Source organism: Rana temporaria, chromosome 2 (genome assembly GCF_905171775.1).
Source record: "Rana temporaria chromosome 2, aRanTem1.1, whole genome shotgun sequence".
In the NCBI taxonomy this organism is placed as follows: domain Eukaryota; kingdom Metazoa; phylum Chordata; class Amphibia; order Anura; family Ranidae; genus Rana; species Rana temporaria.
In genome coordinates this window covers 540,954,397-540,976,687 of record NC_053490.1, presented here as the reverse complement: position 1 = coordinate 540,976,687, position 22,291 = coordinate 540,954,397, and the positions used below count along the sequence as shown (strand labels likewise).

Below are 22,291 nucleotides of genomic sequence, written 5' to 3'. Positions count from 1 at the left end.
TCCCACTGATGGGGCATAATTGTATCCACTGATACTAATGATGGGGCACCAATATATCCCCCAATAACAAAATATGGGACGTTGCTACTCCTGGCCATAGTTTGACCCCCCCTCCCCCCTATAGTCTGAAGCACAGTAAACTGGACCTTTGTTTATAAAGTTTGCAGACCCCTGATCTAGAAATCTCTGTATAGACACTGCTACTCCAGAGATCTCCACCAGGTCCCAGGCCCACAGGAGGTCAGCCACCAAACCCCAGCACCAGACAATGCCTTGCATTTTTTTAAATGAATGCAAAGCATTCTCTGATTGGACAAGGTGGAGGAGCATGACGTCACCACCCTGCTTCTCCACCTCGTCCAATCGGAGATCACCTACTTCAATGCATTCATTAAACAAATAAAAGATTTCCAAATGGCACCCATGCCCAACCCGGTCTTCACAATGGAGCCGGGCAGATGCTTGACAGGGGCCCCCCATGCAGCTGGGGCCCCTGGGCAGTGCCCAGGTGTGCCCTCTCATTAAGACAGCCGTTAGGTCCGGTATGAATTTCAAGGGGAACCCCCTACGCCAAAAAAACGGCCCCCCCAAATCCATACCAGACCCTTATCCCAGACCGGCCGGTCGGGAAACGGGGTGGGGACGAGCGAGCGCCCCCCCCCCCACTCCTGAACCGTACCAGGCGGCATGCCCTCAACATGGGGTGGGTGCTTTGGGGCAGGGGGGTCTCCATGTTGATGGGGACAGTGGATAGACATTAAATATAATACACGGCAATATCCAGGGCCGTCTTTAATATGGTTTGGGCCCTGGGCAAACGTTTTTTTTGGGCCCCCCTCCAGCTTATTTTGGGCCTGGCTGGTTCACATGTATGTGTTTTGGCGGCCCCTCATTTGTGCAGGCACAGCAGCAGAGGCGTTGCTAGGGGGGTGCGGTCCGCACCGGGTGACACCCGCTACAGGGGTGACACCATCCTGACATTGAGGATTTTTTTTTAAATTTTTATGACATACCCAGCGCTGCAGCGCCGCCGCGTGTGTGTCTCTCCGACTGGACTTTGTACTTTTTTCCTCCCCTCTCCTACTGAGCCAGCCAGACCAGCGAGCGGCGAGGCGAGCCTCAGCAGAGCTCAGCCTGTGCCTGCCTGCTGCCTGTCACACTGCACTGTGTGATGATGTGACGTTAGTCACGTCATCACACAGTACTTTCAGTTTCTCCGCCCGAGCGGCTGCTCAACGGCTGCACGTGTGACCTGCCCGGCTGCCCTGGCACCTGCTGTGATGATTCAGATTGCTGCCAGTGCCCACACCAGTCCTCTGTCTCCAGACACGGCTAGGAACAGGTTCGGGGGGGCCCCGGTGTGTCCACAGAATCCACCGCCAGCCGCGGCATGGATAATAGGAAAGGGGGGGGGTTGTGTCAACAGAGTCCACCACCGGCCGCGGCACTGTGCATGTATTGCAGGTAACACCGAAACAGCTGAGGGGTAAAGAGCCAGGAAAGGTGAGGAGGAGGGGGGGGGTCTCACCCATCTATGTCACACCCCCACCCCCTTCCTCTCTGTCACCCCCCCTTCTGCCTCACCCCCTTCACCTCCCTTTCTGTCATCCCCCTTCTGTCTCACCCCCTTCCTCTCTTTCACCCCCCTTCTGTCCCAACCCCATTCCTCTGTCACCCCCTTCCCTCTCTGTCACCCCCACCCCCTTCCTCTCTGTCACCCCCTCCCTCTCTGTCACCCCCCTTCCTCTGTCACCCCCCTTCCTCTGTCACCCCCTCCCTCTCTGTCACCCCCATTCTGTCTCACCCCCACCCCCTCCCTCTCTGTCACCCCCATTCTGTCTCACCCCCTTCCCCTCCCTTTCTGTCACCCCCCCACCCCTTCCTCTCTGTCACCCCCTTCTGTCTCACCCCCTTCCTCTCTGTCACCCCCATTCTGTCTCACCCCACCCCCTTCCTCTCTGTCACCCCCATTCTGTCTCACCCCTCCCTCTCTGTCAACCCCCTTCTGTCTCACCCCCTCCCTCTCTGTCAACCCCCTTCTGTCTCACCCCCTTCCTCTCTGTCACCCCCATTCTGTCTCACCCCCTTCCCCTCTGTCACCCCCCTCCCTCTCTGTTACCCCCCTTCCTCTGTCACCCCCCTTCTGTCTCACCCCCTCCCTCTCTGTCACCCCCATTCTGTCTCACCCCCTTCCTCTCTTTCACCCCCCTTCTGTCCCAACCCCATTCCCTCTCTGTCACCCCCATTCTGTCTCACCCCCTTCCCCTCCCTTTCTGTCACCCCCTCCCTCTCTGTCACCCCCCCTTCCCCTGTCACCCCCCCTTCTGTCTCACCCCCTCCCTCTCACCCCCTCCCATTCTGTCTCACCCCCACCCCCTTCCTCTGTCACCCCCCTTCTGTCTCACCCCCTTCCTCTCTTTCACCCCCCTTCTGTCCCAACCCCATTCCTCTGTCACCCCCTTCCCTCTCTGTCACCCCCACCCCCTTCCTCTCTGTCACCCCCTCCCTCTCTGTCACCCCCCTTCCTCTGTCACCCCCCTTCCTCTGTCACCCCCTCCCTCTCTGTCACCCCCATTCTGTCTCACCCCCACCCCCTCCCTCTCTGTCACCCCCATTCTGTCTCACCCCCTTCCCCTCCCTTTCTGTCACCCCCCCACCCCTTCCTCTCTGTCACCCCCTTCTGTCTCACCCCCTTCCTCTCTGTCACCCCCATTCTGTCTCACCCCACCCCCTTCCTCTCTGTCACCCCCATTCTGTCTCACCCCTCCCTCTCTGTCAACCCCCTTCTGTCTCACCCCCTCCCTCTCTGTCAACCCCCTTCTGTCTCACCCCCTTCCTCTCTGTCACCCCCATTCTGTCTCACCCCCTTCCCCTCTGTCACCCCCCTCCCTCTCTGTTACCCCCCTTCCTCTGTCACCCCCCTTCTGTCTCACCCCCTCCCTCTCTGTCACCCCCATTCTGTCTCACCCCCTTCCTCTCTTTCACCCCCCTTCTGTCCCAACCCCATTCCCTCTCTGTCACCCCCATTCTGTCTCACCCCCTTCCCCTCCCTTTCTGTCACCCCCTCCCTCTCTGTCACCCCCCCTTCCCCTGTCACCCCCCCCTTCTGTCTCACCCCCTCCCTCTCACCCCCTCCCATTCTGTCTCACCCCCACCCCCTTCCTCTGTCACCCCCCTTCTGTCTCACCCCCTTCCTCTGTCACCCCTCCCTCTCTGTCACCCCCCTTCTGTCTCACCCCCACCCCCTTCCTCTCTGTCACCCCCCTTCTGTCTCACCCCCTTCCCCTTCCTCTCTGTCACCCCCTTCTGTCTCACCCCCTCCCTCTCTGTCACCCCCTTCTGTCTCACCCCCTTCCTCTCTGTCACCCCCATTCTGTCTCACCCCACCCCCTTCCTCTCTGTCACCCCCATTCTGTCTCACCCCTTCCTCTCTGTCACCCCCATTCTGTCTCACCCCCTTCCCCTCCCTTTCTGTCATCCCCCTTCTGTCTCACCCCCTTCCTCTCTTTCACCCCCCTTCTGTCCCAACCCCATTCCTCTCTGTCACCCCCTCCCTCTCTGTCACCCCCATTCTGTCTCACCCCCACCCCCTTCCTCTCTGTCACCCCCTTCTGTCTCACCCCCTCCCTCTCTGTCACCCCCTTCTGTCTCACCCCCTTCCTCTCTGTCACCCCCATTCTGTCTCACCCCACCCCCTTCCTCTCTGTCACCCCCATTCTGTCTCACCCCTCCCTCTCTGTCAACCCCCTTCTGTCTCACCCCCTCCCTATCTGTCAACCCCCTTCTGTCTCACCCCCTTCCTCTCTGTCACCACCATTCTGTCTCACCCCCTTCCTCTCTGTCACCCCCCTCCCTCTCTGTCACCCCCCTTCCTCTGTCACCCCCCTTCTGTCTCACCCCCTCCCTCTCTGTCACCCCCATTCTGTCTCACCCCCCTTCCTCTCTGTCACCCCCATTCTGTCTCACCCCCTTCCCCTCCCTTTCTGTCACCCCCTCCCTCTCTGTCACCCCCCCTTCCCCTTCCTCTGTCACCCCCCCTTCTGTCTCACCCCCTCCCTCTCTGTCACCCTTCCTCTCTGTCACCCCCCTTCTGTCTCACCCTCTCCCATTCTGTCTCACCCCCACCCCCTTCCTCTGTCACCCCCCTTCTGTCTCACCCCCTTCCTCTGTCACCCCTCCCTCTCTGTCACCCCCCTTCTGTCTCACCCCCACCCCCTTCCTCTCTGTCACCCCCCTTCTGTCTCACCCCTCCCTCTCTGTCACCCCCATTCTGTCTCACCCCACCCCCTTCCTCTCTGTCACCCCCATTCTGTCTCACCCCCTTCCTCTCTGTCACCCCCATTCTGTCTCACCCCCTTCCTCTCTGTCACCCCCCTTCTGTCTCACCCCCTCCCTCTGTCACCCCTCCTCCCTCTCCCCCCACCGCTCCCTCCCTGTCACCCCCCTTCTGTCTCACCCCCTCCCTCTCTGTCACCCCCTTCCTCTCTGTCACCCCCCTTCTGTCTCACCCCCTTCCTCTCTGTCACCCCCCCTTCTGCCTCACCCCCTTCACCTCCCTTTCTGTCATCCCCCTTCTGTCTCACCCCCTTCCTCTCTTTCACCCCCCTTCTGTCCCAACCCCATTCCTCTGTCACCCCCTTCCCTCTCTGTCACCCCCATTCTGTCTCACCCCCACCCCCTTCCTCTGTCACCCCCCTTCCTGTCACCCCCCTTCTGTCTCACCCCCTCCCTCTCTGTCACCCCCATTCTGTCTCACCCCCACCCCCTCCCTCTCTGTCACCCCCATTCTGTCTCACCCCCTTCCCCTCCCTTTCTGTCACCCCCCCCACCCCCTTCCTCTCTGTCACCCCCTTCTGTCTCACCCCCTCCCTCTCTGTCACCCCCTTCTGTCTCACCCCCTTCCTCTCTGTCACCCCCATTCTGTCTCACCCCACCCCCTTCCTCTCTGTCACCCCCATTCTGTCTCACCCCTCCCTCTCTGTCAACCCCCTTCTGTCTCACCCCCTCCCTCTCTGTCAACCCCCTTCTGTCTCACCCCCTCCCTCTCTGTCAACCCCCTTCTGTCTCACCCCCTTCCTCTCTGTCACCCCCATTCTGTCTCACCCCCTTCCCCTCTGTCACCCCCCTTCCTCTGTCACCCCCCTTCTGTCTCACCCCCTCCCTCTCTGTCACCCCCATTCTGTCTCACCTCCTTCCTCTCTGTCACCCCCATTCTGTCTCACCCCCTTCCTCTCTGTCACCCCCATTCTGTCTCACCCCCTTCCTCTCTGTCACCCCCATTCTGTCTCACCCCCTTCCCCTCCCTTTCTGTCACCCCCCTCCCTCTCTGTCACCCCCCCTTCTGTCTCACCCCCTCCCTCTCACCCCCTCCCATTCTGTCTCACCCCCACCCCCTTCCTCTGTCACCCCCCTTCTGTCTCACCCCCTTCCTCTGTCACCCCTCCCTCTCTGTCACCCCCTTCTGTCTCACCCCCACCCCCTTCCTCTCTGTCACCCCCCTTCTGTCTCACCCCCTTCCCCTTCCTCTCTGTCACCCCCTTCTGTCTCACCCCCTCCCTCTCTGTCACCCCCTTCTGTCTCACCCCCTTCCTCTCTGTCACCCCCATTCTGTCTCACCCCCCCCTTCCTCTCTGTCACCCCCATTCTGTCTCACCCCCTTCCTCTCTGTCACCCCCATTCTGTCTCACCCCCTTCCCCTCCCTTTCTGTCATCCCCCTTCTGTCTCACCCCCTTCCTCTCTTTCACCCCCCTTCTGTCCCAACCCCATTCCTCTCTGTCACCCCCTCCCTCTCTGTCACCCCCATTCTGTCTCACCCCCACCCCCTTCCTCTCTGTCACCCCCTTCTGTCTCACCCCCTCCCTCTCTGTCACCCCCTTCTGTCTCACCCCCTTCCTCTCTGTCACCCCCATTCTGTCTCACCCCACCCCTTCCTCTCTGTCACCCCCATTCTGTCTCACCCCTCCCTCTCTGTCAACCCCCTTCTGTCTCACCCCCTCCCTATCTGTCAACCCCCTTCTGTCTCACCCCCTTCCTCTCTGTCACCACCATTCTGTCTCACCCCCTTCCTCTCTGTCACCCCCTCCCTCTCTGTCACCCCCCTTCCTCTGTCACCCCCCTTCTGTCTCACCCCCTCCCTCTCTGTCACCCCCATTCTGTCTCACCCCCTTCCTCTCTGTCACCCCCATTCTGTCTCACCCCCTTCCCCTCCCTTTCTGTCACCCCCTCCCTCTCTGTCACCCCCCCTTCCCCTTCCTCTGTCACCCCCCCTTCTGTCTCACCCCCTCCCTCTCTGTCACCCTTCCTCTCTGTCACCCCCTTCCCATTCTGTCTCACCCCCACCCCCTTCCTCTGTCACCCCCCTTCTGTCTCACCCCCTTCCTCTGTCACCCCCCTTCTGTCTCACCCCCACCCCCTTCCTCTCTGTCACCCCCCTTCTGTCTCACCCCTCCCTCTCTGTCACCCCCTTCTGTCTCACCCCCTTCCTCTCTGTCACCCCCATTCTGTCTCACCCCACCCCCTTCCTCTCTGTCACCCCCATTCTGTCTCACCCCCTTCCTCTCTGTCACCCCCAATCTGTCTCACCCCCTTCCTCTCTGTCACCCCCCTTCTGTCTCACCCCCTTCCTCTCTGTCTCACCCCCTCCCTCTGTCACCTCTCCTCCCTCTCCCCCCACCGCTCCCTCCCTGTCACCCCCCTTCTGTCTCACCCCCTTCCTCTCTGTCACCCCCCTTCTGTCTCACCCCCTTCCTCTCTGTCACCCCCCCTTCTGCCTCACCCCCTTCACCTCCCTTTCTGTCATCCCCCTTCTGTCTCACCCCCTTCCTCTCTTTCACCCCCCTTCTGTCCCAACCCCATTCCTCTGTCACCCCCTTCCCTCTCTGTCACCCCCATTCTGTCTCACCCCCCCCCCCTTCCTCTCTGTCACCCCCTCCCTCTCTGTCACCCCCCTTCTGTCTCACCCCCTCCCTCTCTGTCACCCCCATTCTGTCTCACCCCCACCCCCTCTGTCACCCCCATTCTGTCTCACCCCCTTCCCCTCCCTTTCTGTCACCCCCCCACCCCCTTCCTCTCTGTCACCCCCTTCTGTCTCACCCCCTCCCTCTCTGTCACCCCCTTCTGTCTCACCCCCTTCCTCTCTGTCACCCCCATTCTGTCTCACCCCACCCCCTTCCTCTCTGTCACCCCCATTCTGTCTCACCCCTCCCTCTCTGTCAACCCCCTTCTGTCTCACCCCCTCCCTCTCTGTCAACCCCCTTCTGTCTCACCCCCTTCCTCTCTGTCACCCCCATTCTGTCTCACCCCCTTCCCCTCTGTCACCCCCTTCCTCTGTCACCCCCATTCTGTCTCACCCCCTTCCTCTCTGTCACCCCCATTCTGTCTCACCCCCTTCCCCTCCCTTTCTGTCATCCCCCTTCTGTCTCACCCCCTTCCTCTCTTTCACCCCCCTTCTGTCCCAACCCCATTCCTCTGTCACCCCCTCCCTCTCTGTCACCCCCATTCTGTCTCACCCCCACCCCCTTCCTCTCTGTCACCCCCTTCTGTCTCACCCCCTCCCTCTCTGTCACCCCCTTCTGTCTCACCCCCTTCCTCTCTGTCACCCCCATTCTGTCTCACCCCACCCCCATTCTGTCTCACCCCTCCCTCTCTGTCAACCCCCTTCTGTCTCACCCCCTCCCTATCTGTCAACCCCCTTCTGTCTCACCCCCTTCCTCTCTGTCACCACCATTCTGTCTCACCCCCTTCCTCTCTGTCACCCCCCCTCCCTCTCTGTCACCCCCCTTCCTCTGTCACCCCCCTTCTGTCTCACCCCCTCCCTCTCTGTCACCCCCATTCTGTCTCACCCCCTTCCTCTCTGTCACCCCCATTCTGTCTCACCCCCTTCCCCTCCCTTTCTGTCACCCCCTCCCTCTCTGTCACCCCCCCTTCCCCTTCCTCTGTCACCCCCCCTTCTGTCTCACCCCCTCCCTCTCTGTCACCCTTCCTCTCTGTCACCCCCCTTCTGTCTCACCCTCTCCCATTCTGTCTCACCCCCACCCCCTTCCTCTGTCACCCCCCTTCTGTCTCACCCCCTTCCTCTGTCACCCCTCCCTCTCTGTCACCCCCCTTCTGTCTCACCCCCACCCCCTTCCTCTCTGTCACCCCCCTTCTGTCTCACCCCTCCCTCTCTGTCACCCCCTTCCTCTCTGTCACCCCCATTCTGTCTCACCCCACCCCCTTCCTCTCTGTCACCCCCATTCTGTCTCACCCCCTTCCTCTCTGTCACCCCCATTCTGTCTCACCCCCTTCCTCTCTGTCACCCCCCTTCTGTCTCACCCCCTCCCTCTGTCACCCCTCCTCCCTCTCCCCCCACCGCTCCCTCCCTGTCACCCCCCTTCTGTCTCACCCCCTCCCTCTCTGTCACCCCCTTCCTCTCTGTCACCCCCCTTCTGTCTCACCCCCTTCCTCTCTGTCACCCCCCCTTCTGCCTCACCCCCTTCACCTCCCTTTCTGTCATCCCCCTTCTGTCTCACCCCCTTCCTCTCTTTCACCCCCCTTCTGTCCCAACCCCATTCCTCTGTCACCCCCTTCCCTCTCTGTCACCCCCATTCTGTCTCACCCCCACCCCCTTCCTCTCTGTCACCCCCCTTCCTGTCACCCCCCTTCTGTCTCACCCCCTCCCTCTCTGTCACCCCCATTCTGTCTCACCCCCACCCCCTCCCTCTCTGTCACCCCCATTCTGTCTCACCCCCTTCCCCTCCCTTTCTGTCACCCCCCCACCCCCTTCCTCTCTGTCACCCCCTTCTGTCTCACCCCCTCCCTCTCTGTCACCCCCTTCTGTCTCACCCCCTTCCTCTCTGTCACCCCCATTCTGTCTCACCCCACCCCCTTCCTCTCTGTCACCCCCATTCTGTCTCACCCCTCCCTCTCTGTCAACCCCCTTCTGTCTCACCCCCTCCCTCTCTGTCAACCCCCTTCTGTCTCACCCCCTTCCTCTCTGTCACCCCCATTCTGTCTCACCCCCTTCCCCTCTGTCACCCCCCTTCCTCTGTCACCCCCCTTCTGTCTCACCCCCTCCCTCTCTGTCACCCCCATTCTGTCTCACCTCCTTCCTCTCTGTCACCCCCATTCTGTCTCACCCCCTTCCTCTCTGTCACCCCCATTCTGTCTCACCCCCTTCCTCTCTGTCACCCCCATTCTGTCTCACCCCCTTCCCCTCCCTTTCTGTCACCCCCTCCCTCTCTGTCACCCCCCCTTCTGTCTCACCCCCTCCCTCTCACCCCCTCCCCTTCTGTCTCACCCCCTTCCTCTGTCACCCCTCCCTCTCTGTCACCCCCTTCTGTCTCACCCCCACCCTCTCTGTCACCCCCCTTCTGTCTCACCCCCTTCCCCTTCCTCTCTGTCACCCCCTTCTGTCTCACCCCCTTCCTCTCTGTCACCCCCATTCTGTCTCACCCCACCCCCTTCCTCTCTGTCACCCCCATTCTGTCTCACCCCCTTCCTCTCTGTCACCCCCATTCTGTCTCACCCCCTTCCCCTCCCTTTCTGTCATCCCCCTTCTGTCTCACCCCCTTCCTCTCTTTCACCCCCCTTCTGTCCCAACCCCATTCCTCTCTGTCACCCCCTCCCTCTCTGTCACCCCCATTCTGTCTCACCCCCACCCCCTTCCTCTCTGTCACCCCCTTCTGTCTCACCCCCTCCCTCTCTGTCACCCCCTTCTGTCTCACCCCCTTCCTCTCTGTCACCCCCATTCTGTCTCACCCCACCCCTTCCTCTCTGTCACCCCCATTCTGTCTCACCCCTCCCTCTCTGTCAACCCCCTTCTGTCTCACCCCCTCCCTATCTGTCAACCCCCTTCTGTCTCACCCCCTTCCTCTGTCACCACCATTCTGTCTCACCCCCTTCCTCTCTGTCACCCCCCTCCCTCTCTGTCACCCCCCTTCCTCTGTCACCCCCCTTCTGTCTCACCCCCTCCCTCTCTGTCACCCCCATTCTGTCTCACCCCCTTCCTCTCTGTCACCCCCATTCTGTCTCACCCCCTTCCCCTCCCTTTCTGTCACCCCCCCTTCCCCTTCCTCTGTCACCCCCCCTTCTGTCTCACCCCCTCCCTCTCTGTCACCCTTCCTCTCTGTCACCCCCCTTCCCATTCTGTCTCACCCCCACCCCCTTCCTCTGTCACCCCCCTTCTGTCTCACCCCCTTCCTCTGTCACCCCTCCCTCTCTGTCACCCCCCTTCTGTCTCACCCCCACCCCCTTCCTCTCTGTCACCCCCCTTCTGTCTCACCCCTCCCTCTCTGTCACCCCCTTCTGTCTCACCCCCTTCCTCTCTGTCACCCCCATTCTGTCTCACCCCACCCCCTTCCTCTCTGTCACCCCCATTCTGTCTCACCCCCTTCCTCTCTGTCACCCCCATTCTGTCTCACCCCCTTCCTCTCTGTCACCCCCCTTCTGTCTCACCCCCTTCCTCTCTGTCTCACCCCCTCCCTCTGTCACCTCTCCTCCCTCTCCCCCCACCGCTCCCTCCCTGTCACCCCCCTTCTGTCTCACCCCCTCCCTCTCTGTCACCCCCTTCCTCTCTGTCACCCCCCTTCTGTCTCACCCCCTTCCTCTCTGTCACCCCCCCTTCTGCCTCACCCCCTTCACCTCCCTTTCTGTCATCCCCCTTCTGTCTCACCCCCTTCCTCTCTTTCACCCCCCTTCTGTCCCAACCCCATTCCTCTGTCACCCCCTTCCCTCTCTGTCACCCCCATTCTGTCTCACCCCCACCCCCTTCCTCTCTGTCACCCCCTCCCTCTCTGTCACCCCCCTTCTGTCTCACCCCCTCCCTCTCTGTCACCCCCATTCTGTCTCACCCCCACCCCCTCCCTCTCTGTCACCCCCATTCTGTCTCACCCCCTTCCCCTCCCTTTCTGTCACCCCCCCACCCCCTTCCTCTCTGTCACCCCCTTCTGTCTCACCCCCTCCCTCTCTGTCACCCCCTTCTGTCTCACCCCCTTCCTCTCTGTCACCCCCATTCTGTCTCACCCCACCCCCTTCCTCTCTGTCACCCCCATTCTGTCTCACCCCTCCCTCTCTGTCAACCCCCTTCTGTCTCACCCCCTCCCTCTCTGTCAACCCCCTTCTGTCTCACCCCCTTCCTCTCTGTCACCCCCATTCTGTCTCACCCCCTTCCCCTCTGTCACCCCCCTTCTGTCTCACCCCCTCCCTCTCTGTCACCCCCATTCTGTCTGACCTCCTTCCTCTCTGTCACCCCCATTCTGTCTCACCCCCTTCCTCTCTGTCACCCCCATTCTGTCTCACCCCCTTCCTCTCTGTCACCCCCATTCTGTCTCACCCCCTTCCCCTCCCTTTCTGTCACCCCCCTCCCTCTCTGTCACCCCCCCCTTCCCCTGTCACCCCCCCTTCTGTCTCACCCCCTCCCTCTCACCCCCTCCCATTCTGTCTCACCCCCACCCCCTTCCTCTGTCACCCCCCTTCTGTCTCACCCCCTTCCTCTGTCACCCCTCCCTCTCTGTCACCCCCCTTCTGTCTCACCCCCACCCCCTTCCTCTGTCACCCCCCTTCTGTCTCACCCCCTTCCCCTTCCTCTCTGTCACCCCCTTCTGTCTCACCCCCTCCCTCTCTGTCACCCCCTTCTGTCTCACCCCCTTCCTCTCTGTCACCCCCATTCTGTCTCACCCCACCCCCTTCCTCTCTGTCACCCCCATTCTGTCTCACCCCCTTCCTCTCTGTCACCCCCATTCTGTCTCACCCCCTTCCCCTCCCTTTCTGTCATCCCCCTTCTGTCTCACCCCCTTCCTCTCTTTCACCCCCTCCCTCTCTGTCACCCCCATTCTGTCTCACCCCCACCCCCTTCCTCTCTGTCACCCCCTTCTGTCTCACCCCCTCCCTCTCTGTCACCCCCTTCTGTCTCACCCCCTTCCTCTGTCACCCCCATTCTGTCTCACCCCACCCCCTTCCTCTCTGTCACCCCCATTCTGTCTCACCCCTCCCTCTCTGTCAACCCCCTTCTGTCTCACCCCCTCCCTATCTGTCAACCCCCTTCTGTCTCACCCCCTTCCTCTCTGTCACCACCATTCTGTCTCACCCCCTTCCTCTCTGTCACCCCCCTTCCTCTGTCACCCCCTCCCTCTCTGTCACCCCCATTCTGTCTCACCCCCTTCCTCTCTGTCACCCCCATTCTGTCTCACCCCCTTCCCCTCCCTTTCTGTCACCCCCTCCCTCTCTGTCACCCCCCCTTCCCCTTCCTCTGTCACCCCCCTTCTGTCTCACCCCCTCCCTCTCTGTCACCCTTCCTCTCTGTCACCCCCCTTCTGTCTCACCCCCTCCCATTCTGTCTCACCCCCTTCCTCTCTGTCACTACCATTCTGTCTCACCCCCTTCCTCTCTGTCACCCCCCTTCCTCTCTGTCTCACCCCCTCCCTCTGTCACCCCTCCTCCCTCTCCCCCCACCGCTCCCTCCCTGTCACCCCCCTTCTGTCTCACCCCCTCCCTCTCTGTCACCCCCTTTCTCTCTGTCACCCCCTTCTGTCTCACCCCCTTCCTCTCTGTCACCCCCCATTCTGTCTCACCCCCTCCCTCTGTCACCCCTCCTCCCTCTCCCCCACCGCTCCCTCCCTGTCACCCCCCTTCTGTCTCACCCCCTCCCTCTCTGTCACCCCCTTCCTCTCTGTCACCCCCATTCTGTCTCACCCCACCCCCTTCCTCTCTGTCACCCCCATTCTGTCTCACCCCTCCCTCTCTGTCACCCCCATTCTGTCTCACCCCCCTCCCTCCCTGTCACCCCCCTTCTGTCTGTCACCCCTCCTCCCTCTCTGTCACCCCTCCTTCTGTCTCACCCCCACCCCCTCTGTCACCCCACCATCTGTCTCAACCCCACCCCCTCCATCACACCCCCACCCCCCTCTGTCTTACCCCCACCATCTCTGTCACCCCCCCCATCTCTGCCTCAACCCCACCCCCTCCCTCTCTGTCTTACCCCACCATCTCTGTCCCATCCCATCTACCTCTCTCACCCCCACCCCCTTTCTCTCTCTCATCCCCCTCTCTATCACCCCCACCCTCCTCTCTCTCCCCCCTTCTGTCTCTAACCTTCCACCCCCTCTTTCCCTTTTAGGGCAAATTCCCACTAAATCAGCATGAAATCAAAGAGCAGCCGGAGCAATTTGGCACTCCAGCCACTCTGCATTGCAGGCTGCTAGGGGCAGTATGATTAACAGTTTGGTGCATCATACTTCCCCCTCCTTTTTTTTTTTTTTGTACAAAATTTGTTTGAAGTGTGTATAATGTACATTTTATTCTCCAAAATGTCGGACAGCAAGGCTGTCATTTCAGGTTCTCAGTAAAGAAATGCATTCTGTTAGTAGATTTTCCATCTAGGGGGATGGCTCATGAGATGTGAATTCTGGCCCTGGAGAAAGAGAGGCGGGGGAGGGGACAAAGAAAAAGGGAGAGAAAGAAGAAGGGATAGAAAGAACAAGAAAGATGGATAGAGAGAGAGAAAATGGGAAGAAAGGAGAACAGAGAGCAAACAGTAGGGTCAAAAAAAATATTTTGAAAAAGTAATTGGGGGGGTGACACCAACCCTAGTGACGCCACTGCACAGCAGCCCATTGATTTGAATGGGCTGCCATGCCTTTGTATATATAAAAAATAAAAGAAATAAAGAAATATATAAAAACGTTTTTTTTATAAAAAAAAGGGGGGGTTGTCATCCGGGGCCCTGGGGAACTTCGGGCCCCTGGGGACCTCCAGACCTCTAAAAAAAAATAATAATAATTGGCACTTTAATAAAAAATAAAATAAAAATATATTAAAAATTTTTTTTTTTTATTTAAAAATAAATTAAAAAGGGGGGTTGGCATCTGGGGCCCTGGGGGCCTCCGGGCCCCTGGGGACCCCTAGAAAAAAAAATTGTCCCTTTTAATTAAAATATTTTTTTTTTTATTTAAAAATGAATAAAAAAAAAGGGGGATTGCCATTTTTCAAAGGGGTGTTGCTTTGGGCCCCCAACAGTGACAGGGCCCTGGGCAGCTGCCCCTGTTTGTCCTATGGTAAAGACGGCCCTGGCAATAACAGATAATAAATATATATATATACATGGCAATTTGCAATGTACTCTTGGGAGTGTATGCTGGTTGACTTTTTTGTTATACCGTCGCTACCCTGCAATAATGACATCTTACTACGCCTTTTGATTATACTTAAACCCTATCCCTCAGTATTTTCCTTGTGGATAGGGAGGCCATAACTAGTGGGACATATGATGAGAGGATAGGATGTGGAACTGTGTATGAAGTGGACATTTGGCTCTGGATATATACCGTATTTATCTTCGTATAGCGCACCCCGGCGTATAGCCCCCAACCTGGAAGGGAAATTTCCTGAAAAAAAAGAAAATACTTACAGTTTGAATGCCCCTCGTCGGTGTCTTGCCCGTCGTCCATTGGTGGCCTTGTCCGGTGTCCGTCTGCGGCCCTGGCGGTGTCCTCCCTGCTTCTCCCGCGCTGTTTCCGAGTCGATCCCCGCTTCCCGCGCTGTGTTTGAACGCCGCCGATGACATATACCGAGCGCAGTACACTCGGCTCCTTTCGCATAAATGCTAGGAGGCGGCACAGGGCATGACCGCGAGAGGAGCCAAGCCTGGCCGAGTGTACTGCGCTCGGTATATGTCAACGGCGGCGTTCAAACACAGCTCGGGAAGTAGGGATCGGCGTATATCGCACACCCACGATTTTCCGGGGAAAAAAGTGCGCGGTTTACACCGATAAATACGGTATATATTTTTTATTTATTATCTTTTATCTGTTATTGCCGTGCATTATATTTAGGGCCAGATCCACAGAGAGAGTACGCCGGCGTATCTACTGATACGCCGGCGTACTTTCAAATTACCCGCGTCGTATCTTTGGTTCGAATCCTCAAAACAAGATACGACGGCATCTGGGTTCGAACTGACAGGTATACGTCCTCGTACGCCTTTCGGATCTAAGATGCAATACTTCGGCGTCCGCTGGGTGGCGTTCACGTAGTTTTCCGCGTTTGGTATGCAAATTAGCGATTTCCATCGATCCACGAACGTACGGCGCATTTTTTTTTACGGCGTCGCTAGTCTGCTTTTTTCCGGCGTATAGTTAAAGCTGGTATTTTGCGGCGTATAGTTAGGTTTGCCATGTTAAGTATGGCCGTCGTTTCCGTGTCGAAATCTGAATTTTTATTTTTTTTGCGCAAGTCGTCCGTGAATTGGAATATACGCAAGTCCCGTCTAAGTTAAAAAAAAAAAAATGACGTCCTAGCGACGTCATTTAGCGCAATGCACGCCGGGAAATTTCGGGACGGCGAGGGGACGCGCTTCATTTAAATGAAACCCGCCCCCCTAATCGCCAATTTGAATTCCGCCGCCAGAGATACGCTACGCCGCCGTAACTTATGGCGCAAAATCTTCCAGGATTCGAACCGCCCAAAAGTAAGTTACAGCGGCGTAGCGCATCTCTGATACGCTGCGCCGATCTATTTCTACGTGGATCTGGCCCTTAATGTCTATTTATCCACTGTTCCAGTCCATCTCACTATCTGTCTATTTACCTGATAGCTTATATATCCGTCCTAGCATTATATGCTGGGTTATGCATTGATTTGCATTACATTGGCTTACCTCTGGCATTAATTAATTTAATTGATTAGGTTCCCGGCCACTCACATATTTGCATGTATACCAACTTGATTTGGCTGTGTGTGCGCCTTATAACTGTTATTACACGTAGACATATACATGTTACCTTATTATTTTTTGAATTTTAATAATTTACAGACTTTTGGTTTGTTGCTGGGGTCTCCACTCGCTCTAATATCATGTAATGTGCTTTATTATATTATTTCATGTGTATTAATGGCGTATTTTTTTCTGTCACACACAGACCACATAATCCAAAAGAAAAAGTTGCAAGGCCCTGACGAAGCACCTTTGCGCGAAACTTGTTGGCTACCTGCATACTGTCACTTATCCTGCTTTTGTAACTACTGTGCTCCATATTAATCTTTGGAATTGTTTTTAATAAGCATTATTAAATTGATACATTTTGATAAAATCATCTGTGTTTAGCGTGCTTGCCTTTTTACAGCATTCTCACGTTAAAATCCCTTAATTTGGGAGAGTGTTTGTCTCTCCCGAATTGTTTATTTTTATTTGTTTCTAATCATGGGACTGTGAGTGTATGTCATCTGGATCTGTAAAAAATCCCACCATCTTTCTTTTTTAGGCTACATTAGAACTGCTGTTTTGCTACTTGTAATATAACCACTTGTAATGCCAACGGCCACCACAAGATGGCGCCAGATCACAGAAGGAAGCTTAGGCCTGCAGAAGGCCGCAAAGCCGCGGCCTCAATTACCAGCCGGCCGCAGCGGGTGGTAATTGAGGGCGCGGCTTTGCGGCCTTCTGCAGGCCTAAGCTTCCCGGGGAGCCAGGCAACGCTGTATCCTAAGCCTAGGGCAGCACTTTGCAGGGGGGCAGCACGGAAAGTGGCTTGTGCTACACTGTTGGTGTAATGCAAGCTGTTTCTAATATTGTCCTATCATCCTGGACCACAAACCTTCCTCACTGTGCTATATGTTTTCTGCTGTACCACTGGCATGGTTATATCTTCTTAGTCCTCTCCATAAAATTATCCGAAATTTGTGCTTAAAGTAGAACTATAGGCAACACTTTTTTTTTTTCATTTTGGATAGAGTAAGGGAGGGTTAGAGCCCCTATCAGTTTATTTTTTTTTACCATCCCTGTCCCATTGCAGAGATTTCCCTTCACTTTCTGCCCCATAGTTAAACAGGAAGTGATAGGAAATCTATGCAAATTAAGGGAATCCATTCCCCCCCCCACCATTGAAAACTAGTCTCCCCACTCGAAAATATCAGGGTGGGTCTTAAACAGAAAGGGGTGTGGCCTTGACAGGAAGGGGGTGGGTCATATTTAAATTAGCGAGTGCACGAGTTTTGTCAGGCCTAGGGCAGCACAAAACCTAAATACACCACTGGCGCCAGGTTACAATTTCTTGTCGCAATTGCGACCGGGCGCCCGGATTTTGTCGAGCCCTGCCATGATATTTAAACAATATGTTAACACAGAGGTGAAAGCTTACCTGAGCATGGAGGAGGACATTCTTTATACAATCAGCATGCATACATTGTTGCTTGGGGTCATGGAATGTGAAGGCCTGCCGACTCTTGTGCGTCATTGCTTGTTCCTGGTCGATCTTCGACACCGTTCGCCAAGTGCCGCGTTCCCCTGGCCCTCTTCTGCTGTGGCTGCCCATCTCCTGTCTAGCAGCTGGTTACTGTAATGTACAGTGCTGTGTTGCAGGGCACGGCGATTACAAGCAGCTTGTAGAATGGATGGGCTAGGGGGGGGGGGGGGGCACGTGAATGCTGTAGGTCTCCTGTAAGGAATGTCAATTCACAAACTTTCTTGGTCTGGCGAGCAAAATTCTGGGAAATATCGTTTATGGTTCCATAAACTATAGCACCCCTTCACACAATATGCATAGAGCAAGGGCTGTCTTTAATGCAGGGCAAAACGGGCTGCTGCCCTGGGCACAATCATTGTTGTGGGGGCCCAAAGTAGATGCCCCTTGAGCCTACACTGCTAGCAAATAGTTGATAAGTGGATTCAGGAAGGCCCAATCAATATTAAAGATGGCCCTGCACAGCGCTAATGGCAAGGAGAAGAAGTGTCCATTTTAAAGTGTATTTCCACTTTTGCAGTCCATTTTGGGATAACGCCGCCTACATGTTCCCAGAACAACTTGGAACTTGATGAATCCTTCCCACGGCGCAATTGTGTTCTGCTGGTGGGGAGCCTTCCTGGCCGACAGAGCACAATGATTATTGCCGGCAACTATAGCCGCCGGCAGCTATCGCATTTCAAATATCCACAGGATCAACTTCTGTACAACCAGCCTGACCATACATGCATCGAATCTCGGCCTGTCCCTGCTAAAAAGGCCCAATATTTGATCAATCCTTCAAGCGGCACTTCACTCAAAAGGGGAAGCTCTGCTTGTCTGCACACACTACACCCCCCCCACATTTAATACTTGTACCCAATTTTTGTTGGGGGGTACCCACAACCGGCTCAGATCACCGCGGAGATCTACGATCCCTGTTTGGCCCCTCCTCCTTCCCCACCAACAGCTTTTGCCCTGTTTACGGTTATCACCGAGTAAAAGTAAAAGAAAATCCCAAAATTGTGGTTGACGTCGGAACAAGAATAGAGGGGAAATCTTCAAACGGGGGACACTAGTTCTGTAATTCCCTCACTTTGGAAGGATTTCCTCTCACTTCCTGTTTTGGCTATAGGGCAGGAAGTAAAGGGAAATCTCCCCAATGGGAAAACAAATAGCAAAAAAAAAACTTGACAGGAGTATACTGGTTTGCATATAAAGCAATAAACTAAAGAAAAAAGTACACTGCTCCACCTGAAAACAGGACCCACTCCACCCAAATCTTTAACAGTGTGTGAAATCTGAATAAATTCAATGATCACACCATAAATGTGCATGTATAGCAGAAAAAAGAAAAGAAAACCACAACAGAAAAAAAAAAAGTGTGCTATCAAACACGGCTCTTCTACGGTCCACGTGAGAACGTTACAACATGGCTCCACCCTACACGTTGCGTCCTATGGGACTTCATCAGAGGCTCCTCTGACAGGGTGTACACAGAATATGAATATGTATATATATTATATAGCACAGCGATGTGACAGTGGCACTAACATGCAGCACTGATGACACGTGGACTGTGTCAGTAGTTTTTATTTTACGATGAAAAAAATAGAATTTTTTTTTTAGGGGGGAGGTTAGTGAGTGGATGGTGTCAGTGTTTTTTGTTTTACTATTTTTACAATTTAACTTTTTCAATATTTATTGACCCCGGACATCTCCCTTTTGAGATAGGGACTGAGGACACAGACGCCCCAGTCGATCTCTGAGCAGCCTCAGCTGCACTGGAGATGAATGGAGAGGAGACAGCGGCTCCTCTCCATTCATAAACAAAAACATTGTAAACATAAACACAGTTTACAATGCTCAGCGAGACCCCTTTCAAACTGAGGTGCATTTCAGGCGTTTTAGGTGAAAAATAACGCCTGTAAAGTGCCTCCCCAGTGTGAAACCCCCCCCCCCCCCCCCCACACACACACTTTTTACATATTTATTAAAACATTTGGAAAACCATTTATCATTTTTCTTCCACTTCACAATTATGTGCCACTTTGTGTTGGTCTATCACATACAACCGAAAAGGTAAATGTATTTTATTGGGATTTTAACATGACAAAATGTGAGAAATTTCAAGGGGTATGAATACTTTTTCAAGGCACTATTATTCACAGATACTCCTCTTTTTTCCCAGCAGGAACACAGTGAAACACAGTTCTGGCACCTCCAGCACTGAATGTATGTGATGACAAGGGGTACTGGGGTCTGGAGGGTCTATTGTCACTGGCAGGCATTGCGTCACGATTTTCCGAAAGTAGCCGAACGTCGGTGCGCAGGCGCCGTATAGAGCCGCACCGACGTTCGGCTTCCTTCGGCTACTCGTGACGCGATGGATGCGACCGTCGGAAGCCTGTCAATCAAATAGGAACGCCCAGTCCGGCAGCCCATACCCGGAAGCGGCGGAGAAGATCGCTCTCTAAAACGGTAAGTACTGCTTCGATTTAAAAAAAAACACCCGATTCCCCTTCACAAAACGAGCCTCAATCTAATGTTAAAAATTGTTTTTCGGGTGAACTCCCGCTTTAAGGAATTGCGTGATGCTGATGGAGTCATTATTAAATCTAGTGATAAGGGGGGCAATGTATTTCTCTCTACTGATATGTATGAGAAGGAGGTTAGATTATCGTTATCCGACCCGCTCACTTACATGAAATTGGATCACAATCCCTTTGAAGAACTGGGAGTCTCTCACGGAGACTCTTTACCACGTGATCAGCCGTGTCCAATCACGGCTGATCACAATGTAAATAGGAAAAGCCGTTGATGGCTCTTCCTCACTCGCCTCTGTCAGACGCGAGTAGAGGAGAGCCGATCGGCTGCTCCTGTGACGGGGGGTTTGTGCTGATCGATCATCAGCACAGCCCCCCCGAGGATGCCCACTGGACCACCAGGGATGCCCACTGGATCACCAGGGATGGCCATATTGACCACCAGTGTTAAAAAAAAAAAAAAAAGGATGCCAGCCTAGACCACCAGGGATGAGGACACACAAAATGGATGCCAATAAGTGCCGCAATGGATGCCAATCAGTGCCCACAATGGGCATCACTGATTGGCAGGCATTGTTTGTCACTGATTGGCATCCATTAGTACAACACATACAATAGTGCCCATCTATTCCCTGGTGTAGGGAATCGCCGGCTGAAAATGCCGATATCTGAATGATGCCTGTAGCTTCAGGCATCATTCAGATATAGCCCCTCAAAGTACCACAAAGCCCAGGACGTCATATGACGTCCTCTGGGTGCCAAGTAGTTAAAGGGCTGGGGAGGCAGCAATGGGAAGGCAGCTGCGTCAACGTACAGTATCGTACTTTTGTTAGCAGCAGCTTGGCATTGCTGAGCTTATAATCTACTAGGACTCCCAGAGGTTCTCCCCCCAGTGTATAGATTGCATTCATATTTTTGCCACCTAAATGCGACATTTTACATTTTTCCCCACATTAAACCTCATTTGCCATGTAGTTGCTCCCCCCCTCCCCCCCATTTTTTTATTGAGGTGCTCTAAAGTTTCTATATCTTCCTGAGAAGTTATTGCCCTGCTTAGCATCGTCCGCAAATGTGGAGATGTGAACTGTTTATCCCATCCTCTATCATTTATAAACAAATTAAACAGGATTGGTCCCAGGACAGATCTTTGGGGGACCCCACTATCCACCCCCGACCATTCCGAGTACTCCCCATTTATCACCACCCTTTGGACTCACCCTTGTAGTCAGTTTTCAATCCATGACTCACCCATGCCAAGAGATCTGTTTGTACAGTAAACGTTTATGGGGAATTATGTCAAATGCTTTTGCAAAATCCAGATACTCCACATCTACGGGCCTTCCTTTATCTAGATACACCACGTCTATGGGCCTTCCTTTATCCAGATACACCACATCTACGGGCCTTCCTTTATCTAGATACACCACGTCTATGGGCCTTCCTTTATCCAGATACACCGCGTCTACGGGCCTTCCTTTATCTAGATACTCCACATCTACGGGCCTTCCTTTATCTAGATACACCACGTCTATGGGCCTTCCTTTATCCAGATACACCACATCTACGGGCCTTCCTTTATCTAGATACTCCACATCTACGGGCCTTCTTTTATCTAGATACACCACGTCTACGGGCCTTCCTTTATCTAGATACTCCACGTCTACGGGCCTTCCTTTATCCAGATACACCACGTCTACGGGCCTTCCTTTATCCAGATACACCACATCTACGGGCCTTCCTTTATCCAGATACACCACGTCTACGGGCCTTCCTTTATCCAGATACACCACGTCTACGGGCCTTCCTTTATCCAGATACACCACATCTACGGGCCTTCCTTTATCCAGATACACCACATCTACGGGCCTTCCTTTATCTAGATCAGGGGTCTCAAACTCAAATGACCTGAGGGCCACAAGACAAGTTTTCATATGCCATGGGGGGCCGCATGCAAACTTTCAAACTTCAAAAACAACAGTACTGGGTTTAGCGAACACATTATTAACCCCCAGTACTGGTGTCAGCGAGCGCATTATTACCACCAGCACTGGTGTAAGTCAGGGTTTGACAAATTTGCTTGGAATCTAGGAGCCAGCTAAAAAAGTTAGGAGCCAGAAAACGCACCCCGTCCCGACGAGCTTGCGCGCAGAAGCGTACACATACGTGAGCAGCGCCTGCATATGTAAACGGTGTTCAAACCACACATGTGAGGTATCGCCGCGATTGGTAGAGTGAGAGCAATAATTCTAGCTCCTCTGTAACTTAAAACATGCAACATGTAGATTTTTTTAAATGTCGCCTATGAAGATTTTAAAGGGTAAAAGTTTGTTGGCATTCCACAAGCGGACACAATTTTGAAGCGTGACATGTTGGGTATGAATTTACTCGGCGTAACATTATCTTTCATAATATTAAAAAAAATGGGGATAACTTTACTGTTGTCTTATTTTTTAATTAAAAAAAGTGTAATTTTTTCCCAAAAAAGTGCGCTTGTAAGACCGCTGCGCAAATACGGCGTAACAGAAAGTATTGCAATGATCGCTATTTTATTC

The 22,291-nt window shown here is 54.7% G+C and overlaps 1 protein-coding gene and 1 long non-coding RNA gene across 2 annotated transcripts in view; one reads left to right on the top strand and one right to left on the bottom strand.

Annotated features, from left to right (window-relative positions):
* Positions 1 to 22,291, bottom strand: part of LOC120928129 — an 85,602-nt gene that overhangs the window by 39,707 nt on the left and 23,604 nt on the right. The window lies entirely within an intron of this gene.
* On the top strand, positions 1,158 to 16,068 carry LOC120928133. The gene is made up of 2 exons (XR_005747177.1): positions 1,158 to 1,503; positions 15,895 to 16,068. It is a non-coding gene; the product is annotated as an uncharacterized LOC120928133 (long non-coding RNA).